Below are 9315 nucleotides of genomic sequence, written 5' to 3'. Positions count from 1 at the left end.
CCTGTGGGAGACAGAGCCGAATTAACACGCGGCTTTTCCTCTCGGCATCCGGACATGCTCCCCTTCACATGATTTTAACATCTTATGCTACTATACCACATCATAAACATACATTTAAGACTATCAAAAGCCGTAAGCTTTAAAGAAAATGTGGCCTCCCAACGGACAAGAGCTTTGATGTGATCTGACAAAATATGATATGATATAACAAGATAACACAATAACACATTCTCTAATTCACTGTTATTAACAAAAATACAGCGTTTCACAGATAACTCCAACCTGTCTCTATCAGTCCTGGTATACACAATTTCACTTGCCCCTAGACATGACACTGTAACTTCTGACTTAGGGTCTGGGACGCCATTTTGGATTTCTGTATGACGGCGGTGGAACTGAGTTTCTTTTTTTGCTCCCTGCACTTTAGCCCCGGCCCCCCTGCAGTCCAGGACGGAGCTTTCTCATTGCACTGCTGATCTAGTGTGTTGTTGAATAGCAGAGATGTAGGAGAGCTGTGTCATTGTGTGCAATAGATCAGATATGATGAAATCCATGAGATGTCTATCTCCTCTCTTTCTATGGGGCATATTTATCAGGACCTCGCCAGTGGCGCAGAGGCCCTGAAATAATCGCAAATGCTAGCTTATTGCTAGCTTTTGCGATTATTTTTCACTATCCGCCACCTTCACGCCAGGCGTGAAGGGGGGGCGCGGCCGGCCGAGTGGGGGGCGCGGTCGGACTGGAGTGGGCCGGCGCGGGGCGTTACTGTCCCCGCGCCTGCACACTCGCTGCTGCCGGCGACTTTTCATACGTGAAAAGTCGCCGGCCGCATCTTTTTCTACGCCAGGCCATGCCTGGCGTAGGAAAAATGCTGCGCAGCTGGCAGCCCGATACATGAAGAGGCAGAAGCCTCATCATGAATCCGGCTGCGAATTTGCACGAGCGCCAGCGTATGATAAATATCCCCCTATGTGTCAGAAACTACTGAATCTTCAGAAACTAAATAAAAATGTATATAAACCTGTACCCTGATAATCTAACCACATTGTCAGCTTACAGAACTAAATAGATCATAATGGGGCACATTTACTAAGGGTCCGCAGACCGTATTTCCAATTTGTGTCGCATTTAACAGGGGTTTTTGGCGCACACAATCGGATTTTGGCGCCGACTTTCATGCGACACAAATCGGGGGTTGTGGCCGTCGGACAACCCGACTGATTTGGACTAAGCGTGGGATTTAAAATTCAAATTGTGTGATAAGAGCTAAAACTGAGTAAAATTGTGAAGTAAAGGGTTAATAGTGATCTTTATTGTGTTAATATCACTAGGGGTTAGATTTGCAGATTTTCTTTCATGACAAATCAAAGAATGCATATGTGTTTTGAGTTGCTTTTTTCCCCAATGTGTTTGCAATGCTTGACTCCGTGATAGTAGTTCCTTCATCACGGCTACCATCTCCTATCATCAGTCCGGCAGCCTACACTTCCATCACAGCAGCCTACACTCACTGGCCACTTTATTAGGTACACCTGTCCAACTGCTCGTTAACACTTAATTTCTAATCAGCCAATCACATGGCGGCAACTCAAACCGAGCATCAGTATGGGGAAGAAAGGTGATTTGAGTGCCTTTGAACGTGGCATGGTTGTTGCTGCCAGAAGGGCTGGTCTGAGTATTTCAGAAACTGCTGATCTACTGGGATTTTCACGCACAACCATCTCTAGGGTTTACAGAGAATGGTCCGAAAAAGAAAAAACATCCAGTGAGCGGCAGTTCTTTGGGCGGAAATGCCTTGTTGATGCCAGAGGTCAGAAGAGAATGGGCAGACTGGTTCGAGCTGATAGAAAGGCAACAGGGACTCAAATCGCCACCTGTTACAACCAAGGTAGGCAGAAGAGCATCTCTGAACGCACAGTACGTCGAACTTTGAGGTAGATGGGCTACAGCAGCAGAAGACCACACCGGGTGCCACTCCTTTCATCTAAGAACAGGAAACTGAGGCTACAATTTGCACAAGCTCATCGAAATTGGACAGTAAAAGATTGGAAAAACGTTGCCTGGTCTGATGAGTCTCGATTTCTGCTGCGACATTCGGATGGTAGGGTCAGAATTTGGCGTCAACAACATGAAAGCATGGATCCATCCTGCCTTGTATCATTCAGGCTGTTGGTGGTGGTGTCATGGTGTGGGGAATATTTTCTTGGCACTCTTTGGGCCCCTTGGTACCAATTGAGCATCGTTGCAATGCCACAGCCTACCTGAGTATTGTTGCTGACCATGTCCATCCCTTTATGACCACAATGTACCCAACATCTGATGGCTACTTTCAGCAGGATAATGCGCCATGTCATAAAGCTGGAATCATCTCAGACTGGTTTCTTGAACATGACAATGAGTTCACTGTACTCAAATGGCCTCCACAGTCACCAGATCTCAATCCAATAGAGCATCTTTGGGATGTGGTGGAACGGGAGATTCGCATCATGGATGTGCAGCCGACAAATCTGCGGCAACTGTGTGATGCCATCATGTCAATATGGACCAAAATCTCTGAGGAATGCTTCCAGCACCTTGTTGAATCTATGCCACGAAGAATTGAGGAAGTTCTGAAGGCAAAAGGGGCAAAACCTGTTACTAGCATGGTGTACCTAATAAAGTGGCCGGTGAGTGTATGTCTTTCTGTAGCAGTGTCCCTGTTTTTTGCAGCTCGCACTCCATTTGAGATGGGCACACTCCAATCCTGCTGGAACAGACCTTCTCCAACACTTCAGGTACCGGACACCTCTTGTTGCCCTGTCATTGACACCATGCTTGCAGGGGGGCGGGGGTTCGTGGCCACAGGTATCCAATTTCAAGCATTATAACATATGACAGACCACTCCTCCCGGCCTGAATGCTGTTTTGTTAGTTGCATGGACTGCTCCAGAGGGGATCCTTCTAATTTCTATGAACATTCTCCTTATTAGTTGCCCACTGGTCACTATACATGGTGCCTAGCCGCACGTCAGAAGCTGGAGCGGTTCCAAAGATCTGTGGTGCCTCACGGGAATCAGAGGGTTGCTTGACATCACCACAACCACTGGCTCCCAATCTTGAAATACAGAATCTGCTGCTGGCGATTGAACAATGTCAAGCTGCCCTTATCGCTACAGTAGACAAGGTGAAGGTGGACATTGCCCTTAGGTAGAAAGATCTCCAACACACTAGAGGGCGTGTTACAGATGTGGAGCGCAAGGTGAGCAACCTAGAAGACCATCAAATTCCCTTAGCTGACGCATTGCAAAAGGCCCCAGCCCGTCTGGACGAACTGCACCAGCGTATTGAAAAGCAGGGAAACGTCTGAGGAGGTAACTTTCCTGGAGGAACTACTCGTTTCCACCTGAATTATAGAGAAAGGGACACCATCCTACGCCTTTTTCAGGGAAAGAGGCAACCTGAAGGTCCAGAAGAAACATGCGCAATACGGCTTGCAGCGGGATGTCTGCTGAGTTACTTGACTGAAGTGCAAATTGTAGTAATCCCCAAACCCAGGAAAGACCCCACGTTATGCGAGTCCTACAGGCGAATTATGATAACACTTGGTCGAGGGTCTTGGTCTCATTAGATGTGGCCCAGGTGTTTGTATTGCCTGGGGACTTCATAACTTGGGTTCGCCTCTTATATAGCTCCCCTGTAGCTTTGGTTGTGGTAAACAGATTTACCTACTTGTTACTCATTGGCAAAGAGCACATTCTAGGGTGGTCCCCTCTCTCCCCCCTATATACTATATCTGTGGAACCCCTTGCTGAGATTCTTCAGTGCTCACCTTGTTGTGTGGGCGTGGGGGTACATAGTAGAGATTGTGAGCCTATATGCTAACGATACTCTACATTTCCTAGAAAATTTGGGCTCCACTCTGAGTGCTGTATTGCAGGTAATTACAAACTTCTGTCTCCACTTGGGACTTTGGATCAATTGGTCCAAGTCCAACATCCTCCCTATAGATTATTTTTCTCTAACAGCAGAAGCTGCGGCCCAGCCTCTCCAAGTTACTTCAGAGATAACCTACTTGGGAGTTTGGCTCTCACGCTCGCGCGGTCACTGATTACCATTTGATAAACATGTTAACCCTCTTGGCTTTGGTGTGTCATTGTGCTACAGCATGGTCTAGGCTACACCTATTTAACACACAAAACAAACAAAATGCAATACACAATAGCGATATATGTACAGTAGGCAGAGTTACGAGATATAGGTTAAGGTACATCAAGTCTAAGAAGTAGGTTACTAGATGTTGCATCTGACACTGAATGGTTAGAGTGGCGGTGGTCTTCCTTCAGCAGAATGTTTGGCATGATAATTCCCGGAGGAAAACACCAAAACACAAAGGGCTACAGTTGTTTTACAGGCTATGTTAGACATGTCCTGCCCATCACTAGGAGGGTGCTAGAGCCCCTCCTTCTGGGGTCCAATGTACTGTGACCTCAGAAGCTATCTTGTTTCGCACCCTTAGATTATAGAAATGTACAAGGGTGCACCATAACTTCATAACTCCCTTATGAAGTTATGATCCAGAGATTCTTTGAAGTTTTGGTTGTGTTCTACAGCCTGCATGTAAGCTGATACTTAGTGGAAAGGGGAGTGGTCGTGAAAACCTGAAACACTCCCCCCCCCTTGATGGTGCTAGGGGGCAGCACCTTTATGTGGTCCCCTGGACATCTGTCCACTATCTTCTAATGCCTGTATAACCCATCTGCGTTACTGTGGTGACCGACCTTCTTGTGATGAATGACAAAGCTTTTCTCCAATGTTGCAATGTCCCATTGCTACCAGATAGGATGTATAACGAGCTGAGGGGGTTGAGGTCTGTCTCCATGAAGAAGTGACCCCCCCGTACAAGTAGGGTAGCAGACACTGCAGGCTCCAAACAATTTCCAGACATTCTTTTTCAATCATGGAGTAGGCTACCTCCCTCGGCAAGAGTTTCCAGCGCAGGTATACAATGGGGTGTTTGTGGTCCGCTAAATCTACCTGTCGGAGAATGGCATCGAGGTCTAACTTCAATCGTCTGTGAAGGGCAACTTCTTCTTGGTGAGGTCTGTCAGGGGTTTCTGCAGGCTACTGTATTTGGAATGAACCTATTATAGTCACCAGTGGTGCATATCATCTGTTTCTTGGTCCTTGGTATGGGCAAGAAAATGATGGAATCCATATTCCCGGGCTCCTGCTTCAGAAAGCCCCCCTGCCAACCCAATATTCTAGCTAGTGGACCTCGCTCATAGCCAGCTGGCACTTTATTGGCTGAATGATCAAGCATGCCTGGCAGATCCTCCTGAGCAGCTGTGACAAATGCACTAGGTGATCTTGCCATGTCAAACTGAAGACTGCAATGTTGCCCAGATATGAAACCAGGAATTCAAAGCTACTCTTTCCTGGTGTCAAAAGTTACTCTTTTCTGGAGCTGATGGGCATTGGTAATGGTCCAATTAGATCCACAACCACCTTCCTGTAAGGTTCTTTCATTGTGGGCAGAGTTACTAGTGAGCTTTTGGGGCACCTTCCTCATCCTCTGCTCATGTTACATGAATGGCAGTAGGCAGTAACATCAGCCTTTATCTTAGGCAAGTATAAATGCTTGGCTAGCCTGGCCTTTGTCTTAGTGATCCTTGGGTTTTCCGGTCATCAAAATCTTATGTGCAATCCATAACAACTCCATCCTAAACATATAGGACACTAATAACTATCGGTACCTGGGCCAAGCCTCCAGTGAACCTTGCTGGACTCTCACTCGGTACAGCCATTCTTGGTTCCACACCACCATCCAAGTTCTGAGTCTCAGGGAGGCTGTACTGTCTGCTCCTTGAAAGCTATCAGCTTCTACCTCCACCTAAAACCCCTGACTGTCCTTGACCACAGTAGACGAGACCTGACACCTGAAATGTTCCCTGAGAGTTTCCTAGCATCTGTATTACCTTCATCTGCCACTTGGTCGGAAGAGGGGAAGTCATGACAATGGTCGCTGCCACCACTGGCACTGGCTTTCCTTCAGCTTTAGTCCCAGTCAATGTTGTAGATGTAACTATTCTCAGAAATCCGGGTTGGGGAAAGACCCTGAACTAACCTGGAAGCCCTACCACTCCTGGGACATTTTCATCCTCAATTGCTTGTTCCCCCTTTAGCAGCCCTCTTGTCTCTCCCCTCACTGGAAATCTCAGGGAACAAAGGATTCCCACACACAATGGCTGGCCATACCCTAAAGCATCCATACAGCCTTCTTGATTGACCTCATCCTCCCAGGGAAAGGAGGAACACATTGCATCACCCACTCCTACATCTCTAGCAGTATGCATGTTAATAAAATCATCATCAATAACAGGATTGGTTATGACATTACAGTCAGGGGTAACGGACCTTGGGGGTCCAGTGTCCAATACTGGTAAACTAGCAGTGCCATGTCCGTCCCAAGCAAAACACTCACAAGGTTTTTGAGCTCAGTCACTCCCTCATTGGTTCAGTTCCTCCAATTCCATAGACGTAGGGTTTTTCAAGGCACCAAATCCTGTGGGGACACCAGTTCAGACCACACCAGAATCAGATTAGCCCTAGTCCTATGTTAACGGCCTGGCCTATGGTGTATATGGTGTATATGGTGCAAGTTATCACAGAACCTCCCACAACATCCACCACCAAAAAACAGGGCCTTCTGGACACATGGCTTTGTAGTGTCAGAAACAGAGTTTGTGGAATAGCAGGCATTGTTTTGGTCTTACCACCTATCCAGTCTCTGGCCTTCATAGACCTGTTTTTGTAGTCGACAAATGTTGCTGTTTTGGCTTCTGGTCGCAGAGTAATAATGCTAATCATCTAGGATATTTCACAAAAATTGTTCCATTGCAATAAGCTGGTGGACGGTGGTTGGTTCCAATCCGGTCCATTGGTAGACTGCTCTCAGGAGGGCCCTCATATGATCGCATAAGCTGTCAGTGAGCCACCACTGCAAACTCAGTGCTCTCATTGAGCAAGTATCCAAAGATTCAAAGGACCTTTTCTCCGAGAAGAGGGGTTAGGAACTTGACCCACTGGCCATCAGGTACTGAGAATGAGTTAGCAAGAAAGTATCCAAGTCTGTACCTTTTTTCAGTAGGAGGAAGTGCTTGGCCCGTATTATTTAGGTATCGGGGAACTCACGTCTGACTGGGGTAGGATGTTTAATCTGCACCTTTTTTAACTGGTGTTCTCACTCTCTCGGATCGCGGGTGCACCCGTGCCTCTCAATGTTCCGGTGGCCGGTCTCACTCACCTCCCCCGGCTCCAGCGGCATCCTCTGCAGCTCCCGCACGCGTCTCCTAAGGCGCGCACGTGCCGGCTCGCTGAGATTTAAAGGGCCAGCGCGCCAATAATTGGCGCTGGCCTGATTTAAATTCCAGCCTTTTCATATTGCTCTTGCTGGATCTTCATACTTCCCTGAAGAGAAAGCTCCTGTGATTCCTGCGTAACTGTGATCCCTGCGTTCCTGGGATTCCTGCGTTCCTGTGTGCCAGTCCTTTCCTGTGGCCCTGTGTTCCTGTGTGCCAGCCCGTTCCTGTGGCCCTGTGTTCCTGTGTGCCAGTGCGTTCCTGTGGTCCTGTGTTCCTGTGTGCCAGTTCGTTACTGTGGTTCTGTGTTCCTGTGTGCCAGTCGGTCCCAGTGGTCCTGCGTTCCTGTGTGCCAGCTCCTGCGATTCCTGACGTGAGTCCTGGTGTGCCTTTCAGTGCTATTCTCCTCCCGTCACTCCGTGTACAGACGATCTCCTATATTACCACCTTGGCAGCCACCGTGGGCTAGTCGCACTTGTGGAACAACCTGGTGGTTACCCGCCAAAGCAAGTCCATCCCGCTTTGCGGCGGGCTCTGGTGAACACCGGGTTCCACTTAGACTCCGGTCCCAGGTCGGCTAGAACCACCTCCCACGGTGGTCCAGAGGGTCCACAGACTCCCAGTCCTGCCACTCTGCTTACATTCTGTAGTCTCTGTCTGTCAGCCATGATGTGATCTGGTCCCCACCAGGAGACTGGCCAGGGTATCGTGCAAGATGGCCCCTGAGCCTGTTGACCACAAGGATAGGCAGGTGGTGGGCAGTGCTATGCAACTGACTTGTTGGGGAGACTTGGCTATGCTCATCCTTGCCTGGAACTCCAACCTCTTTTTGGTCCATCCTTTATGCTGCATCTTTCTCAGTATTGTCCATAAAAATGGTTGAATTTCTGTTCTTGTTTTTTATGGCTATTATTATAGCTGCTGGTAATTCATACAGAACTGCAATTTGATGCACATACACACCTTACTGTAGTTGCACTCTTGTGTTGAGCAAAAGTTGTTGCTGGTAGCTCCTAGTGTCTGTATAGGTCAGACACTCACACACTACTATCTTTATCCCACCACAGGCTCCAATATATGATGTTCCGCATCCCCTGGGGTAGGGTTACACAACACTTTTTATTCACTTCAGCTGGTAGTTCTGCCACCAGCCCCTTATTAGATATAAGACTGGTATTGGGCCAGAAGCCACAACCAGTAGTGTATATATGTATGAGTTCATGGATTGAGATAAAATAACAACCCAAGTTAAATTTAGATATTTAATTACCATAAGCACACACAAGACAAACACAATGTAAGATACAGGTCAAGTTAGTTGCCATATGTTCCGACCAACACTGGAAGGTAGGGTTTCCTCTAGCACGATGTTCAGTGGGACCTTTCCCGAAAGAGAACACCAACAAATGAAACCATGAGGTAAAACTTTTCAATGGAAGCTTATATGGCAACAGAACTAGTGCCATTGGATCCGGCTGGGCCTCCAGTTCATTTGAACACTTAACATAACCCATCTACGATGCACCCATTGTTAGCTCTCTTCTGGGGGTTCCAGAACAAACTGAGTTCCTCCTCCTAGATTCCAGAAATGTACCCAGTATCTGAGTAAGGGCACCATAACTTCATACCTCCCTTACATTAGTAATGTCCCAGAAATTCTTTAAAGTTTTGGCTATGTTTCTAGAAAGACTTTCGGTTCTATCTAGTCTGACAAAGGAGTCAAAGTCATCAGTCTTTATAGAGAACCTGTCAGGCAAATTAACCCCCAAAACTAAGTATATTTTCATAAACTTTTAAAAAGCATTGTCCCCATCCCTTGCATGCCTGTAAGCTTAAGCAATTAGGTACTAAAGCTGTATGCAAATGACCCGAGAGGTTCAATTAATCATTATCATATTCAGCTGTCCAGCTTATTCATGACTGAGAGGCACAGCCACAACCCCAGTGCTTGACTGACAGCCTGTATAATGATGTGACA

The sequence above is a fragment of the Engystomops pustulosus genome, chromosome 1, assembly GCF_040894005.1.
Source record: "Engystomops pustulosus chromosome 1, aEngPut4.maternal, whole genome shotgun sequence".
Taxonomy (NCBI): Eukaryota; Metazoa; Chordata; class Amphibia; order Anura; family Leptodactylidae; genus Engystomops; species Engystomops pustulosus.
This window is presented reverse-complemented; position numbering follows the sequence as displayed.